The 18583-nt window shown below is 40.5% G+C and overlaps 1 long non-coding RNA gene across 1 annotated transcript in view; it reads right to left on the minus strand.

Moving 5' to 3' along the window:
* Positions 1-1780: 1780 nt before the first annotated feature.
* The window catches only part of LOC138925278 (uncharacterized), a 45578-nt gene continuing 28775 nt past the window's right edge, over positions 1781-18583 (minus strand). Inside the window, exon 3 of the long non-coding RNA XR_011441205.1 lies at positions 1781-2148. This is a non-coding gene — a long non-coding RNA (uncharacterized lncRNA). The remainder of the gene's footprint in view (positions 2149-18583) is intronic.

The following is an 18583-nucleotide window of genomic DNA, read 5'->3' on the forward strand; positions in this document are numbered from 1 at the left end:
CAGAAAATCTTAATACTAGAGAGTGTTTTTAACTCAACAGACCAAGTCAGCATATACTCACTAAGCGCTTATTCCATACCAAGCTCTAGGCTACACACTGAGTTTCGACAGGGCCCTGTCTGTGAGGAATGTCCGGTTTAATTAGGCATACAGTAAAGTAAACAGACAGAGCGTGCTCCGATGAGTGTCATGACTGCAGGAAGCGCAAAGTGCTACCGAAGTACCTAAGGTGGACGACGCCTGGGAGGGATGCTGCTAGTGGTCCAGGAACTGCTTTCTGGAGGAAGCCACTCCTGAACCGAAACCACTAGGACAACTAGGAGTCAGTAAAGCAAGGTACAGGGTGAGAAGCATGGGCCGAGAGAATATTCCAGCAGGACGTTTGTTGGTCCAAGTCTGGAGATAAGAGAGTGTTGTTTGAATAAAATTCCAAGAAGTTTACTCTGACTGGGGAGCTCAGGTTGAGGGAAGATGGATAAAGAGATGAGCCTGGGAAGATAAGCAGGGACAGGTTCACAAATGGCCTTGTGATCCATGCTTCACATTTTGAGCTTTGTTCTAACAGTAAATATGAAGCCACTCAGGGGTTCTACTAAGATAAGTGCCATATGGTAAGACTAGAGCCAGAGAAAAATAATTTTATCTCTTTCCCGTCTTCTTTACTGTAAGATACGGGGGAGATGGAAAGAAGTTGCTCAATATCTTCTTCATAACCATTTCCATCCACGGGAAAACGGTTATGAAATACGGAGACTGCATAATTTACCATCAAAAATACTTAGGCCGGAACCACAGGTGTAAAGTGGGTTGTATACTCTCCTTAAATATAAATCCCCACAAATTTTATAAGTCCTTTTCCTCGAACTTTTGACCAGCCCATCAGTTTTTTTTAAATCCCGTTTAGAATGTAGAAACCAAATCTAGACTTTTTAATAATCAGCAAGAAACTGTTCATTTGTAAGGCTAAAGGATTATCATTCTCTTCATAATTAATTATATCCTCTTTGCTTTTCTGCATACAACCTCCTGTTGCTGGTTCATTTATAATTTATTTCTCATTACAAGTATTAAGTATTTTTATGTCAGACTTGGGTTTAGAAAGTCTTTCCTTACTTTGGAGTTGTTCTGCCTCAGAAGTTTTCCTGCCATAACGTGTCTTGGTTTCAATGGATCATTTATCTAATGTATAGAGATCACTTTCAATTATTCCATCTTTGAGCTGTTAGTCACAGAATTATCAGCCATTAGGGCATAACAGACAGCCTCCCTAGACAGAGTCAGGTACATATCTGAGTACTTTCTAGATGAAGGAACCAAATTATGGTATTTTTATTGTTGTTTCTCTCAATTGTGTAACATATATAGGTAGGTACTGTTATCACCACATTACACAAGAGGAAAACGAGGAATTGGACATTGGTAGAAGGATTAGAATTTTTATTCATTCCCAAATTGTTCTTAATTATTTCTTATTAGCTACCAAATGAAGTTGATGCTTGGAAATTATTATTTGTTTTTTCTTAATAAAAAATAGTATTACAACAAAATATGGGACAGTCATTGCAAAATATGATTTAAAATGCTAAGGTTTCATTAAGGTATCAGAAGTTTCTAAAGACACAGAGTGGTTTACTTATGAACTGAAATATTACGTTGACCCTGCGGTGGAAGCTAGGTCTGTAGAAAGGAGCGTCGTTGTTGCAAAAAGTATATCTTCAGGGTATAAACTGCAAAAATCACACTGGGAAATAAAACACTATTCTTAATATTATTTTTATTTCCAAATACAGAACTATTATTTAAATCAAAAATTAAATCATAGCTGACATATTTATATACATTGATCTTCAAATAAAATCCTTTTAAAACACTTTTTCCTGCTGAATTTCAGGTTTCTTGCTATTAGTTGCATTTCCCTTAAATTTCTTTTATGATCGGCACACTAGAAACATCCTTCATCTGGCTGTAAGAACATATTTAAACATCTAGTTATGTATAATTAATTTTGGTTTCTATTTTAAATGTTCTTTCTTACATTTAAAGCCACTATGAGTCCCTCCACATCCTTAGAAACTCTAGTGACTTCCACTGCACTCTGCTTCAGCCATCCATGTCTGTTCCTCAGTCTACAGTGCGGCATCCTTGACACTGAAATAATAAATGCAAACATTTTTCTAAGTTCAATGTCTTCTCCCAGCTCTCTCACTCAGTTACTTATACTTTACTCAACATTCAACCTCGTGGAGACCTCTGAGTCTTGTTCTGCTGATTGGTTTATCATTTGACAATGGTTTGGGGTTTTTTCCTTTCCTTGTGTGTGTGTGTGCATGCGCATGTATGCATGTGGAATGTGCATCTCTCTCATAATTTTCTAAGTGCCATAGGCAGAGTGAAAAGAGCAGTTCCGTTGGCCTCAGGAACGTCTGTCACTCATCCAGCCCAGCTTAAGACTCATAGCCTATAGCCTGAAGTCTGCACTGCAGTCACAATGTGCATGACAACTCAAGTCCAGGAGTCAGTAATGGGCTGTCATTAGCCCTGAGCCCTAGACCCATTTGTATCCAACATGAGCTCGAGTCACCCCAAGTCAGCATGTCAGCACCATTCTGACAGCCCAATCTCACATGATCTCATAAAAGAAACACAGCACAGGCCAGCAGGAGTGAACTGCTCATCAAACTGCCCCCTTAGAAACGAGGCCCAGCCACAGAGCTCCTGGACAGCTCCATGGGCATGAACCTGGTTAACCCAGATGTAGAACAGAGGACGGGAAAAGCAGATATGGGGGTCCACACAGGATCCAGTCCAGCCTGAGGGACCCTATCCAGATAGCACTGCCAGCCCAAATAAGTCCCAGGCACCAGAAGAGTCTGCGGGAATTCCAAGGAAGGCATCCCAACATGCAACCACACCCTGAGGCACAGGGCTCAGAGCGGCCTCACTTGCCCATGTCAAAAGGAAGTCCAGAATGCTGGATTCAGAGAGCAGACACCCTAAGAGGGAGCATCCGGAGAGGGAGTCCAAGGAAGAAGATGTCCCATTTTTCTGACTGAGCCTCAGAAGTCCTGCAGCATCACCGCTGTCTCATTTTATTGGACGCAAGGGTATCATAGCAGCCAGACCAGAATCAAGGGCAGGAGAAGTAGGCTCTACCTCCTTGTGGGGGAGGTCAAGGTCACATTGCAGACGAGCATGTAGGCTAGACCACACACAATCTGCCACAACCACCATAACTGTACTCTTCTCCACAGCAGACAGCGTGTTACTGTAACTGCCTTCACTTTTCTACATTCTCCACCAGAGTGTCAAATAACCAAATGACTAAACACCAACGATTGTGCCTTTCACTCCCCTTGATCCTATGGATAGAGGCACTTAATATAAGAAAACGAAAACACCGTCTGGAAACCATGAAGGGGGAACAACAAATTCTAAGGATTGATATATACAATTAATCACTTATTTATTAAATGACTAAAAAGAAAATAGCAAAATTGTTTTTTACTCTTTTATGAGAAAACTCAACTTCTGCAGAGAATTGTGTCAAATTCATCAAATAACTATTCTACCCTTTGCCATAAAGCTTTGGCATAATATGTAAAACTCTTCCATGCTTAGTTCAACACACACAGTAAGGAGAACACAGAGGACAAAGCTTTGAGCAGGGCAGTCTGGGTGCCAAGGATGGAATCACTTCCCAACGCCCATGGAAGGAACGTGAGGCATCCTGGGAGTAAGGAATTGAGCTGGCTTAATAACAAAGATGAAATAATAGCTTTAACCTCTTTATCTATTCTCATTCCAGTCTGCTCCAGCTTACAATGTCTGGAAGTTTTCACCCTCAGAAAAAGTATAGTACTTTATGAGTCTGTCATTTTTTGCTAATCTTCAGATACTGAAAATCACTTTAAATCCTTTCTTGTCATTTTGGATTTGCATAAGTGTCTTGAAAGAAAAGTCTAAAAAGGCAAAGGCTGATTTAGTGTGAATGAACATGCCATAAAGCATTTCAAACCTTACATCATTCATGTAAATCTTTCATGATTTAAAATTTTTCAACTTGCCAATAACAAGTATTCTGGGGTCGGGCTGGATGCAACAGCTAAGGCTGAGAAGGTGCTTTCATTAAAATCCTGCCTCCTGAGAAACTTATAAGTCTTGGGGAGGGTGGAAAAAAAAGAATGTTCACTTCAGCCTAGAATTTGCAATCTCAGTCTAAACACATGATTTACTAGTAGACGGGGGAGGAAAATTCGGCAAGCCTTTATCAAGATACCAAGGGCAGATATGTAATTCACCAGTGAGATTGGGGATGCTTTCAATATTTAAATTCCGTTTGTATACAAATCAGTTTGGTAAAAATAAATGTTTAATTTTGTCTGGTAATTGATTGAAAAATGAACATACATTTGGAATTTGGTTTTAGTAAATCAGCCTTACTTTTTCAAAGTGAGCACTTTTGTAGAGCATCCCTGAGATAGTAGCTTTCGATCGTGAAGTGGAGATTTGACACGTCTCTAACTGGTTTGTCAACACATGGCACAAAAAACAAGTATCTGTGTCCCTAAGAACCAATTTTTATCAAATACAAGTTATTTATTCATGAATTAATCTAACTCAGACTATACCAAAGTCTTCACTTTAATCTGTGGCCTGAAAATAACCATTAGAATTTCAAGTGCATTTTTCAAAATCCCAAACTTTTAGTGGCTTAAAGGTATCACTCTGCAACTCTGTCACTATATTCACCTGACCCACTTGTCATCCCAACTTTTAAAAAGAGAAATTCCATAAAAGGAAATAACTAAGAAGAAAACCCACAGAAATTTGGCAGATACTAAGAAGCAGATAACCACTAAAATATATATGTAAACAATATTCTTAAAGTTCTAAAAAATATAAACCAGCATCATTGAGGGTGGAGGGTGAGAATTTCATTTTTAACCCTTGGGACTTAAACAGCATGCCGCTGAGCTTTTAGAGTTCTTACTGAGAAAGTCGTTCAGCTCCATTGAGGGAGGAGGCCATTCGCTGAGGTCTTACTCCTGTCCGCAGAGAAAGTGGTTAGCGCTGGAGAGACTGAGCAGAACAAGGTCCAATTTCACCTGACAACACAGAGAGGAGCCCCCTACAGTTTGTATTAAGGATTGCAGGAAGGAAAGTGTCCAAAAAGCCTCTTTGTCCTGAGAGCCACCGGGACAACCATTAGAAGTGTACTGTTTCGGATGCCTCATTCTTTTCCGATATGTTGTGCAGTGTAAATGCCACACAACAAAGATACTATACTGAGTGGGGACTCTTGTAAATTCTGAACTGTCCTTATCTTCTGACCCACTGCCAGCCCCACTGTGTACTATTTCCCCAGAGAGATCTTGAATGTTACTATTAAAAGTGAAGAAATCATACAATTCTAGCGTGAGCATCCATAACATTTAGCAATATGTCTAATCATTTTAATTCATTTCTTGCTGACTCTCCCACATAACTGAATTCTCCACAGCACTTGCCTCAAACCTTTTCCAAATAATGATGGATATACAACCTTGTGAATATACTTAAAACCACTGAATTGCACACTTTTTTAAATGGTGAATTTTATGGTACATGAATTACATCTTAACTTTAAAAACGAGAAAGAGCTAGGACCCCAAGACATAGACGAAGAACCGTCAACAAGTAGACCATTGATTCCTTAGGAATCCTGAAAACGTTTCACTGCATGTGCCACAATCTTGCCCCAGAGTCTCCGACACGGCAGGCCTGGCGGGCGTCCTGGTGGTTGGCATTTTAGCAAGCACTGGGGGTAATCGTGACGTGGGTGGTCTGCAGAGAACTCATAGAAAATACTAATATTTATACAGAAATGAAAAAGAACGCTCAAGCGTAAGAATTAGAGTGGAAAGAGGGAAGGCCCAAGGATGGAATTCCAGGGGCGCCACTCTCGTTTGTGAGCTAACCTGTGCTGATGAGCTCATTCCTGCTTGTTCATTAATAGGGTTTCACTCTCAGGGACTGAATGTTTATATTAAAGCACAGTCTATTAGGAGAGGTTGTTTTAATTCAAAATAAGTGATGTTAATGAGAAATTTTAGACTTCAGTTTAGGTTAATGGGGAAGATATGTGTTGGCTGGTAGACCTTTATTTTTTCCCTCAAAACATACCACATAGGTGGCTTTCTACTTTTCCATGCCTGGGGCCAGCTTTATTCTCATGTATTAGCCTTTTGAAGTCTCAAAGACACAGATCTGACTTTCAGAGTTCTGTAAAACACTGACTCTAAAACCTTCGGTGAGTGACTAAGAAAGTCATTACATGCTTACGAGACTTTGGAGTAGTCATCATTCCTTGAAGAAAGAATAAAATAACCTATACAGATTAATGTGCACCAGGCCTGGGAGATTTGAAGTCAGTAACAAGACTTTCACTGAAGACTTGATATGACTAAGTGAGGGTATTTGAATTACATGTTATGTAAATTTGTCTTATGAGACATTTAAACAAGTAATTGAACTGCTTTCTTCTTATTTCTCTGCCACGTAGGTGAATTTTAATTTGCTCTTTTAATATCATTACAAAAGCAATGAAGAACAATGTATATTCCTGCTAATACTAACGTTAAGGACATGAAGATATTAATTACGTACCTAGAGTATACAGTCCTGCGCCATATAACGACATTTCTGTCAACGATAGACAACATATACGACAATGGCCCATAAGATTGGTACAATTTAGCCTAGGGTGCATAGTATGCTATAATATCTAGGTTTGTGTAAGTACACTCTGTGATGTTAGCACAACGACGAAATCACCTAACGAGACATCTCTCAGAAAGTGTCCCCGTCGTTAAGCAACATATGACTGTATTTAAATTGTTGCTAGTTTACTTAGGTAAAGATAATTCTGTCTAAAATGTCTAACAGTACCTAATGTAAAACTGGGGCATAATTTGTAACTACTCAACATATTATCTTTATAAAACACAGTCCATCATGGTTGTTTGCCCTTTGATCTTCTATTGTAAAAGGAAAAAAAGCAGAGACCAATTTCAGGAAAAGGACAAAGCTTACACTTTCTGAAAAGCACTGGAATCTAACTCTGAACCAGAAAGACCAATATTTTAGCACAAAATTTTTTTTTGTTAATCCTAAATTAGTTTTGTTCACTCTTTTAAAAGAACTGTATGTAGTTCTTTTTTACAATTCATTTGGGATGGAAATGTTTCATATTGTTATCTGCTCAAACTCTGCCGGATTATTTCCCTGCTTGCTCCCTCCTTGCTGATAATGGCCCTGCTGAAGTGAATCCCACAGTTTGGAACCACAGAGTTAACCTGACCTACTTCCTTTGCCCTCCTTAGACTGCAGCATTGAACAATGTCAACTATCCACCACAATTCCTATCAGTATGGTGAGCCAGGAGTTGACATCTTGGCAATCATGGTAAAAATACAAACTCCTGGAATGCATATGGTACTTGACACTTTTCAGAGTCATTCATTCAACAAGTAACTATTGAGGGGCCACTAAGGGGTCACCATTGTACTTGGCATTATAGCCATCAAAACAAATAAGTCACAAGCCCTCTCCTCAAGGACGTGGCCTAGTAAAGATCACTGGTACTTTAGCACTAATAAGTAACAGGTATGGCAAGTGCTGTGATGGATGAAGATAAGAACCACGGACACAACAAGGAAAAAGTAGTTATATCTACTTGGATGTGGAGAGAAGGGCTTCTGAAAAGTTATACCAGGAAAAACAATGCAAAGTGTTAAAAACAATAGGCAACAATTTTGTCTGATGAACAAAGAGGATATTGGTCAGGATTCCAAAAAGAAACAGATGGCATACTCCAAGGAAGGAGTTTATTTACACATACTACACACACACACTCCAAGTGAAGGGTTTATTTGCAAAGATCATTCATTTCTGAATAACTTAGCTAATTTCTGCACTGCAGTAACCACATGATAACTTTTAAGAGCAAATAAGACTTGCATAGTTAATAGGAACAAATGCCATCATTTCAGCAGCTACACTGACTTAAGCGCTTCACTTACAACAATTCTGTAAAAATAGGTATTCATTCATTAATTCAGTAAGGAAGTAAGGAAGTAAGTATCCAACAGGCACCTGCCGTTTGTCAGGTGTTGTTTGAGCCCTGGAGATGCAGCTGCGAAGAAAGCAGTCCAGGTCCTCCCCCTCAGGGAAATTTCGTATTTCATGGGAAGAGGCAGATGATAAATAAGTAAGATAATTTTGGCTAGCGATAAGTATTATAAGGAAAAAAATAACAAGCCTATATTAATCAAAGTGGCTACATAAAGGTGTGAGGGGGCTATTCCAGGAAAGATCTCTCTTAAAAGAAGGCATTTGAGATAAGACATGACCGATGAGGCCAGAGGGACGGTCCAAAGCAGATTGCAGAGGGAGCTTGGCACGTTCCAGCAGCAGGCAGGATGCTTCGGTGGGGCATGGGGTGAGCAAGGGAGTCCCGAGCTGTAGGGCTGCCATCGGGAGAGGTCTGAGCAACCACCAGAGGCCAGTCATGTTGGGCTTTATGGACCACGCTTTAGTTTTCTCTCTTTAGAAGGAAGTAAGGTTATTCCTTGCTCTGTTCACACAGGTGGGAAGTGGCAGAGTCCACATTCAAGCCAGGCCTGTCTGACTCAACCCATTCCACTAGATTAAGGGGAAAAGAGTCTGTCACCTTATTGAGGATCACCTCTGCGAAGTAGGTTAGGAAGGGTGGGCTGAAATTCTTTTAAAAAGGTGAGCGGAGTGAAAGACCATTTTTGTACTGATATACATAACCGTTGTACCACATCCTTGACACAAATTCTGCAAATGGAAAAGCTATTCCAGAATTTTTATGAAATAGTAAGAGATCATGCCTAAGGAAGTTCAAATTATACCCAAAATAAATAAGGAAGTTTTCAAATGTGATAGATGATCATCGAGCTCACAACAGAGCTCAGTTAAATTTTCTGTGATTCAAGTTAAAAAGATATATTAAAACCCTAAGGCATCAGTCATGCTATGAGAATTTCTTCTGGTTAACCTGTTGGAATCGGGGGTCTAAAACTGCACTCTTCTGCTTGGTGAATTTCAACACTTTATCTGAATTAGGTGATTACATTGAGAAAAACCGTGATTGCTACATTTTCAAGCTAAGAAACATGTTGGGGATGGATTGGAACAGGATGGATATGGAATGAAAAGATGTAAAAGGTAGGAAATTAGAGGGTGTTAAGCAATTGAAACTCATCTGAGTAAATGCAAATGCAGTTTTAGTGCGGTGGGAGTCATTAAGTCAGCACTGAATGTCACTGGTTACCATAGGAACTGGGTAATGGGAAATGGAAACAGCTGGATTTATGACTCCTATCAATGTGTTAAACAGACGCCTACTCACTGCCATTGGAGACGACTGAGAGTGGTAAATGGGGAGACTTCACATACAAGTACGTGGGAGGGAAAATGAATTAATTGATAGATCTTTAAATTTTAAGATAAGGATTAAACGTTTTTGAATTATTTTGCTTTTGGTTGTTCCTTAATAAACCACTGGTTTATCCTGAGAGTTAAAAATCATAAAGCTTCTATGTATAATTTTTAAAAAGTGTTGTGTAGAGTTGAAGTTGGTAGTCCACAAAACAAAACTGCAGTTTACTGTCAGCTAGCCACACTCCAACAGTTGTCTCAACGACAGGAATTCAAAAGTGATGGCTGTATATGATATTAACTATGATTTAGAAAGCGGAAGTATTCATTCTAAACCACGATAAACTACAGATAGTGGTATAATCTTGTAACCAACAAGGGAGTGTTTATCTCAAGTTCGTTATTTCCTTTTTTCTATCCCACAATCACTGTCTGAAGTCAGTATCTCATTTGCCAACACATGGACAATTGCAATAACCACCTAAACGATTTTCTTCAAGTATTCTCCTCCAGTCCCTTCTCCATACTGCCGTCTGAGCCGTCTTTCAAAAACATCATTTCTACTGAAACCCAGCACTCCCAAAACCTTTGGGATACAAGCCAAACTACTTACTCAGGTGTATGTGTGTTTTAGTAACCTGGATCCAACCATTTTTCGTTTCATCCTCTAAGAGTGGGGTGACCTAATGTGTATGAGGCACATCCAGGATACTGTCCATTGTGAAAGAGGGAGCTATTAATAATTACCCTGGGACGATGAGCTTAAACAGACTGTTGAGGCAACAGAGGAAACATGATTACCTTATTTAAGAGCCAACACAGAAGATTCTTTAATAGTTCCTCTGCTTTCCCAGGATAAATCAGTTGCTTCCTCCTGTCCTGGGTGCTCCCATAGCACTTGGATGCCCCTCTACTTAGCAATCTCACATCATATTGCAGGCATCCTTATCATATGTATGTCTCCCGCTAGTTACACATGTCAAGAAGTCCAAGATGCATCTTTGCATCCTGAGTACCAAGCACAAAGGTATTTAATAACTGTTTTTTGATGGCAAATTAATATTGAAGCAGAGGACTGACAGACTTAAGTGGAAGAAGTAAATATCCAAGAAATGGGACAAAGATCAGATAGAGATCTGATCACCCAGGTAACTCTATGAAATTATGTTGCATGGGGACTCTATGTGGGTATTCATCCCAAAGAAGAGGAATAGCATATACAAGTATTTGACATCGCCTATCCAAAAATATTACACAGGATTTGATCTTTGTATTTATTCTTTGCAATGAAAGAATACTTTGCATTCTTCTTTTAAATGCCAATGTACAAAGATAAAAGACAAATTTTAAAGAATCCTGGCTTAAAAATGCTTTACAACGTGTCAAATAAATTTGTTATGGTTACAAAAGCATCTCTTCCCAGTCACACCGAGACTCTAGCATTCCTTCTCAAATTCTTACTAAGGTATGATCCTGCAATTATTCTGCTCAATTAAGATAGTTCCCACTTCACTCCTCCCAAATGTTGCTCTCCTGTGTGACGTTTCCCCCCCCCCTACACACACACACACACACACACACACACACACACACACACACAGGAACATCACAGCTGATTCTGCATAACCATCACAGCAGAAATAAGTGAAAAAATGGAAACACCTATGTCCCAAATGGTGTACCATCAGGGATCCTGATGAAAAATGCTCAGATCTTCAAGTCTATTTTCTTATTTTGCAGAAGCCTATGTTTTGTTTTTAAAATCCAAAATTTGATTTGGAATGATATAAAATGCTTTAAAGTGAGAATATGAGCATGTGTTTACATAGGCGAGCTTTTGTACTAGTTTCAACAGCTTTAACATCTCCATGAGACAAATAATCTTCACCGGTGACATATAAGGAGAGGGCCCTTCTCCAAATTCCTGCAATCCTCACCCTAAGTAGAGCTCTGGTCACTTTTTAGAAATTTCAAGATACCAGTCCCCTGAGATGTAGTCAGACATCAACTGGAATCCTTAGTTTATTCTTCACAGACGAATTTTATCAAACATACTTGAAGACAGTTACTTCTAATCCATCTTTACCCTCAACATTCTTGGTAACATTCCTATTTCTCTTCACTTTCTCTCTCCTATATACTCCCAGTTTTTCTTTTGATAAAATTTTGTTATGAAATAATACGTATTTATTGCAGACAACTGAGAAAATATTTTAAGAGCAGAAAGAATAAAATAAAAGTCATCCATAGGAATGCCAACACTCAGATACACACTGATTACATATATGGGACGTTTGTTGCCTGCTTCATCCAGAATCATATCCTTTATAAACTTCCCCTGCGCACAGCCCTAGGCCAGGGGCAGAATCAGGGGTGTGGCTTTACCACCTGACCCCACGCTCCTGTTCACAGCTGATTAGATCAGGACTGAACTAAAATCCATTTCCTTCTCTTCACACTCTCTCTCAAAAATCGGAGCTAAGATCCAGGAAGACTGATGATAGCGGTAGTTACCACTGATATTTGCGTGGTATATAAGCAGATACAGATGGGTGGAGGAGACAGAAGCACAGAAACCAGAAACAAGAGACCATACAGTCCCTGAGAGGCAGAGACTAGGACATCATTTCCTAGTAGCTACTTGGTGCTGGTTCCATGAGGTGTGGCAATAATCCAGTCCTTGCGTCCGTAAAACTGCTCACTGTATCTTTACAATAATTCCCATCCCCTTCACTGAGTTTTTATTCTTCTATGATTGTTACTGTGTTATATGCACAACCAGTTATGCATATAAACTTTTTTGTTATAAAATGGTGCCATAATGGTTTGTTTTATGACCAACTTTTTCAGTGAATACACCCCAAGCATTTCTACAGCCTTAAATGTTCTGTATTTTCATGACTGCATCATTTTCTACCATGCGATTATACCATCGTTCATCTAACCAATGCCTTGCTGGAAGACATTTAGATTATAACCAATGTATTATGTTGAAACTCCACCCCTTCTCCCCCGGCCTTTCAAGAATCCCTTTTCTGTTATACACAAGCCTTCTTATGTACTCAGTCTTTACAAAGAATAGTCTCCACTGCCCTGTTTAACTCTTCAGGGAAAGCCATAAAAGTTCCATGTGCTGACGGTAGAGTCTCCCACTGCCACGTTATAGGCCATTTCCCTTCCATTCTTCTGAAGGCAAAATAGCAAAGCGACAAGAGACCAAAGTTTGGAGCCGGACTCCATAAGTGGGTTCAAATCCCAGCTCCACCATATACTAGCTATGTAATCTTAAACAAGTAATATAACCTCTCCAGGCCTCGGTTTCCTCATCTGAAAGATGGAGATGATAATATGCCTGCTTCCTAGGGTTGTAAGTGATTAGATGAGTTAACAGATATCCAGCACTTAGAGCACCATCAGGCACGCTCTCATGTTAGCCACTGATGTTATGAGAAAGTCTATTCAGCTCTGAGATTTATCCATCTGTTATGTACAGCTGTATCCTCCTCATTTATTGAGGTCTTCGGATTCTTTCAAAGTCTTCTTTCCACTCTATGTTTACTATAATCCCAGGAAAATTTAACTTCCATGAAATCTCATTTATTATTAAATTTAAACCAAATTTAACATCCAACAATCTAATTTTCCACCCTATATTTATTATAATCCTAGGAAGATTCAATCCTCATATTTAATCAAAGAGTCAAGGGCATCACACAAGACCACTTCCACCTGGGAACCCTCCTTATTTACCCCATAGCCACCCTTGCTTCTTTTATTCTATTCTCAGAAAATTAAATGGTCCTCTTCCCATTCAAGGCCAAACTCCCTACCCAAATCTTGTCTCTTTCTCCTCCTCCTTCAGGATTTTGCTCGTCATCATCATTCAGACTCCTTTATACACAACTTCTTTTCTTCTCTCTCTGTTATGTTTTTCCCCTCTCCTGAAAACAAACTGAATTCTTTGTCAGAAAAACACTCTTCCTTGAGCCTTTCATGCTTCTCTAGATACTACCCAGATAATCTTTTCCATGCCTTATCCAACCTTCTGAAGTCTGCACATTGTGTGTCCACTCCATCACCTCTCATTCACTAGTTCGGTACTGCCTTCACTCAACAAAGTTATCAAGTGCTTCCTAAGAGCCTGGCAGTGAATCTACCCCTAGCCACCCAGGAAATCATAATTGTCAAATCCATTCACGTTTCTCAGCAGGTCGCTTTCTGGACCTTCTCTGCTGTTTTTGACAGTGTTGACCGCTTCCATCAATCTCCACTCCAGTGTGTCTCTGTGATCATCCTGTTTTTTTGGTTTTCTTCCTACTTTGTCTCCAAGACAAATTGCACTGAATGGAGTTAAAAGGCAAGGAAGACTTTATTCAAGACTACGCAACAGGGGAGAGAGATGGAGCTCCACTCCACCAAAACCAAAGGCAGCGGGATTTTCAATGCTGAGGTACCGGAGGACTTCAGTTGGGACGTTGGTCAACGTGATCTTTGCCAAGTGGTGCTTGTGGAAGTTAGGCTCCTACCCTCCCATGGGGACTGGGAAGCAAGAACACTGTGTTTCTTGATGGTTACATTTCAAACGGAGGGCTCCCGGGTCTTTGAGAAAGATAGTCCTCGGTTGTAAAAGTGGCAAGAAGCTGGGAGAAGATTTATATCTCAAAGGAACAAAGAAAACATTTACAATTGCAGATGTTGTTAATGGAAGGTCTTGAGCCTATCATCAGGAAGAAACTTTAAAGTCTAGTCAAGCCAGCAGGAATGTTCCGTCAGGGGCACCGGCCACTCTCTGCTATGCTTCCCCTCTTCTCTCTCCTGTTCTGTCATGTCTTCAATGCAGGGGTCCTTGATCATTATTCTTTTACCCACAGCTCATTTTACTCAACAGCTCCTCCTGGGAAACCGTGACCACCTCATGGCTTCCGTTACCACCTGCTCTACATCCTCAACAACTTTTCTCGTTCCTTCGCTACCCCCAAATCACAGATTTTATCTCATAAATATTACTCAAGTCCATCCCCTCCTGATATCCCTACTGTAATCTCTTGCCTCAGTCATTACAACAGCTTCTTAAATCAGTGCCCTTCTGTGAGTCTCCCTTCACACGGCCGTCAAATATCTAAGATGTAAATCTAACATGTGACTCTGTAGCTTAAAGCTCTTCAGATGCTCCATAGAGTCCAAAGATAAAGCACAGGCTCCCTAACAGGAACAGCACGCAGCCCACCGTGACCAGGTCCTGGGCCATCGCTGCAGCCTCATCTCTGGAAATTTTACCCTGTGCACACTGTGCTGCCTCTTATCTCCAATTCCTGGCTCATGTTTTTCTCTACCTAGTTCATTCCCATTCCCTCAACAAGCCAACTCCAGCCTGTCTAGTATGATCAGCTTAATTGTCACTGCCCCCAGAAATCCCTGATTCCCTTTTATTGGGTAAAGCGCCCTCTCTAATGCTTCATAGGCAACACTCTGCACTTATCCATAAGTGTGTGTGTGTGTATTTCTCACTAAACATGCACTTGTTATGAAGGCTTCATCATGTCCATTTTTATATCCCCAGCAAAAAGCACAATGCCTGGTACGTAGTAGATGTGTAATAATTGTTTGATGAAATAGTCATTAAATGAATAAATATGTGGACAGGTAAATCTGTAAATGGAAGGATGGGTGACTTAGACGTCTTTCTTACACTCACAACCAGATCATAAAGAAAGTGAATACTTCCATAGAGATGCACATATTTATTAGTAAGCAGGCACAAAACGATCTTCAAACCTGTGCCGTAAGTTTAGTAAAGTCCCAGCTCTCTGACTTTCTAAGTGCTTTCACCATACATTGTACAAAAACTTCTCTCGGATGGAGGGAGCATGTATGAACATATTCCAGAGGCAGAATCCAGTTAACCTAAGAGTGGGCTTCAGGCAACCAGAATCTTCCAGAGGCCTGCCAGCCCCCAGACCACGCCGGCAGTAGGATGGAGGGCGTTCCCAAAGATGAAGGGCAGAACGGTCACCACAGTTTACATCCTCTTTAGGCAAGGTGAGGAATGCCTCTAAAATATTTTAGCCAATCTGATATTTTTAAACCACTACTTTCACCCCATAACTCATTTATATCATCCATTATGCTAATTAACAAGCCATTAATTCTGCCAATGAAAACCTATTGCTAATGTGCTAATTAGCTAATCTTTGGTGCTAGGGATAAAGAAAGCTACAGCCCCTGTCACAGAGCTCCGGAGTGTGGCCTCACTAATTAAATGCTAGTTGCCCACCCCTGGAGTGTGAATACTGGAGTACGGCACCGACTGCTCCTCCAGTGGAGATTAAAGCTAATGAACGCACACTTACGCCACGCTGTTTCCTGAAGCAGAATTGTAAAGTAGATTACAGATACCCTAGCACCCACCATCTAACGTGAATATAAACTCTGACTAGGAATAAAAGAACTCCAAACTCTGGTTTAGCTCTTCCATAGACTGAGAAAATTCTGATCCTAGATTCATTTTCTACCCGATTCTGCATGCACTTTACAAATGTCCCTACAATCAACATTTAAGAAGAGAGAAAGGAAACGTGTTTGATGTACCTGTCTGATTGTTTAGCACACCTCAGAGGCAAATGTTTCTTCATGTCTTTATTATGTCATCAGTTTATGACCTGAGGTATAAAGATAAATTTCTCCAAAGTGCTTCTTTTTATTAACAAGAGAGAAAATAAATAAGAACTTTCAGCATTCCAAGATACAAGGCTTTCTTTTTTAAAATCATCATATTAATCTTTACCTCTGCAATGGTGGTAAAAAAAAAAAAGCAAGTGGCATGATTGTTGTGTAGTCTTGAATAAGACACATTAGCAAAGTTAATCCAGGGGAGAGGGACTATCTCACGCATCTGAAACCTGCAGCATTGATACAGTTCGCAAACCTGTAGGATAAAGATGTAATTTTCTTTGGGGAGTCAAAACATCATAGATCAACACATGCTGCAGCTTACTGAAATACATTTTGATATATTTTCCTTCCGTTTATCTTAGATATGAATACTAGTCAATTTCACATCTCAAATATGGTTTTCTGTGTCATATGCTTGAAATACTACAGGTGACAAGGAGAGACTCCTGAACGTTAAATACTAAATCTTTGCTCAATTCTTGTAAAGGTAAAAAACGACAAAAAATGGACTCAAGAATAAGGAAAAATGTTGATATATCGAGGTAGTTTTAATTTTCCATGTCAATACCGTGGTGAATAGTACACAGACACACATAAACATAATAAATACGTTTTAATCATGTTTCTTCTTTTAGAATAGGTGTTACGTATTATAAATTAACTATTTTATCTCAACTTTATATACTTACATAGAGTTTGGTCAAAAACACCAACTCTGTTTTCACATTACCTAGGGCCCTCTTTGCTATGCAGAGTTCACTTGCTCTGAAATAAAATTTTCATAATACTTTGTCAGTTCATCAAGCTGGTCAATAGGGTTTTTCTACTTGGTAGTGTCACGAGTGAGAATGACCACCCCGGGTCTTTGTCCAACATACCAAGACCAAAAATGCAGCTAATCTATTCAGAGGAAAATTATGATGAGAGCAAGTATTTTAGGTAGGATTCGCCTAAGCAAACCTATGACAAAAGCCTAGATTTGTTTTACAAATGCTAGAACTCCTGCTCTTAGCATGACCTCTCTGTTCTGCTTCCCCCTGGCTATAGATTACAGCTCTGCACGGGCCCCTCCTGGATTCTCACAAGTGAAACTTTCCTGGGCTTACCATTCCCAACACGAGGCCGGATCCAAACCTTCCCCTTTCTCACTCCAGTGAGATGCTCTGCCCTTATCTCATTCCTTCTGGTTCTAGGCATCCATTAGGAGAGCAAATAGGCTAATTTGCACTATGCTATTTGTTATAGTCTGAACGTGTGTCCCGTCAGCATTCACATGTTGATATTCTAACCTCCTAACCTGATCTGAGGTGACGGAATTAGGAGGTGGGGTTTGGGGAGTGATTGGTCCAAGGGCAGAGCCCTCGTGAATGGTACAAGTGCTCTCACAGAGGAGACCCCTGAGAGCCCCCTGGTCCCTTCCACCATGTGAGGACATGGTGAAAAGGCACCATGTAGGAAATGAGCCCCCACCAAACCCCGAATCTGCCAGCACTGTGATCTCGGACTTCCAGCCTCCAGAACTGTGAGAAATAAATGTCTGTTGTTTGTAAGCCACCAGTCTATGGGATTTTGTCACGACAGCTCAAATGGACTAAGACACTATTAATATAAGATAACGGCTCAAGAGGGAATCCCCTAAGAAACATATTTGAATATTCACACACTCATTATTCAACAAATATCCCTTGAGTGTCTCCAGCGCTCTGCACTGTTCTAGTCTACGCCATCAGGGGTGCACCAGTGGAAAACGTCAGAGAAGAGAGCAGACAACCGTCACGGCTCCCCTGGAAGCTTACATCCCAGCAAGAAGAGAGGGACACTGAACAATGGAAGTGTATCCGTATGTTCAAAGGCAATCCCTGCTATGGAAACAAGGAGGAGGTGGGGTGAGGACCTCAGTATGCGTGGAGGGAAAGGACTGAGATGATGGAGAAGGTGACATGACCAGAGACGTGGAGCAGGTGAGGAGCAGCCATTTGGATGTCCAGGGAAAGCGCATGCCTGGCAGAGAGCTCGGCCACACCAAGGCCCTGGGGCAACAGCACGTCTGGCGTGCTGGAGGAACAGCAGAGAGACAGTGCCGCTGAGCAGAGTGAGCCAAGAGGAGATCAGGCAGAAAAGGGAAGAGGGAGCAGAGGGGAGACACCAGGTTACCTTGGGCCTTGTGAATAGAAACCCCACAAATTTCACCTGTGAGCACACAGTAGGAACCCCAGCTACAACTACATGTTTATTTCCTTTATCCACTCAATATTTCTTGAGTGCCCACTAAGTGTCAAGCATCATGTGAAGCACTGGGGAATCAAAAATGGAAAGACTGCCTTTGGAGAGTTCATAATCTAGCAGGAGGACAAAGCAGACAAAGCAGACAATTGCAGCATAAAGTGAAAAGTTCTATGATGGGAATATTATAAGACACGTCCAGAATATGGGGGAAGTAGGAGTGCAGCAGAGAAGAGCAGGCAGT

The sequence above is a fragment of the Equus caballus genome, chromosome 1, assembly GCF_041296265.1.
Source record: "Equus caballus isolate H_3958 breed thoroughbred chromosome 1, TB-T2T, whole genome shotgun sequence".
Classification (NCBI taxonomy): Eukaryota; Metazoa; Chordata; class Mammalia; order Perissodactyla; family Equidae; genus Equus; species Equus caballus.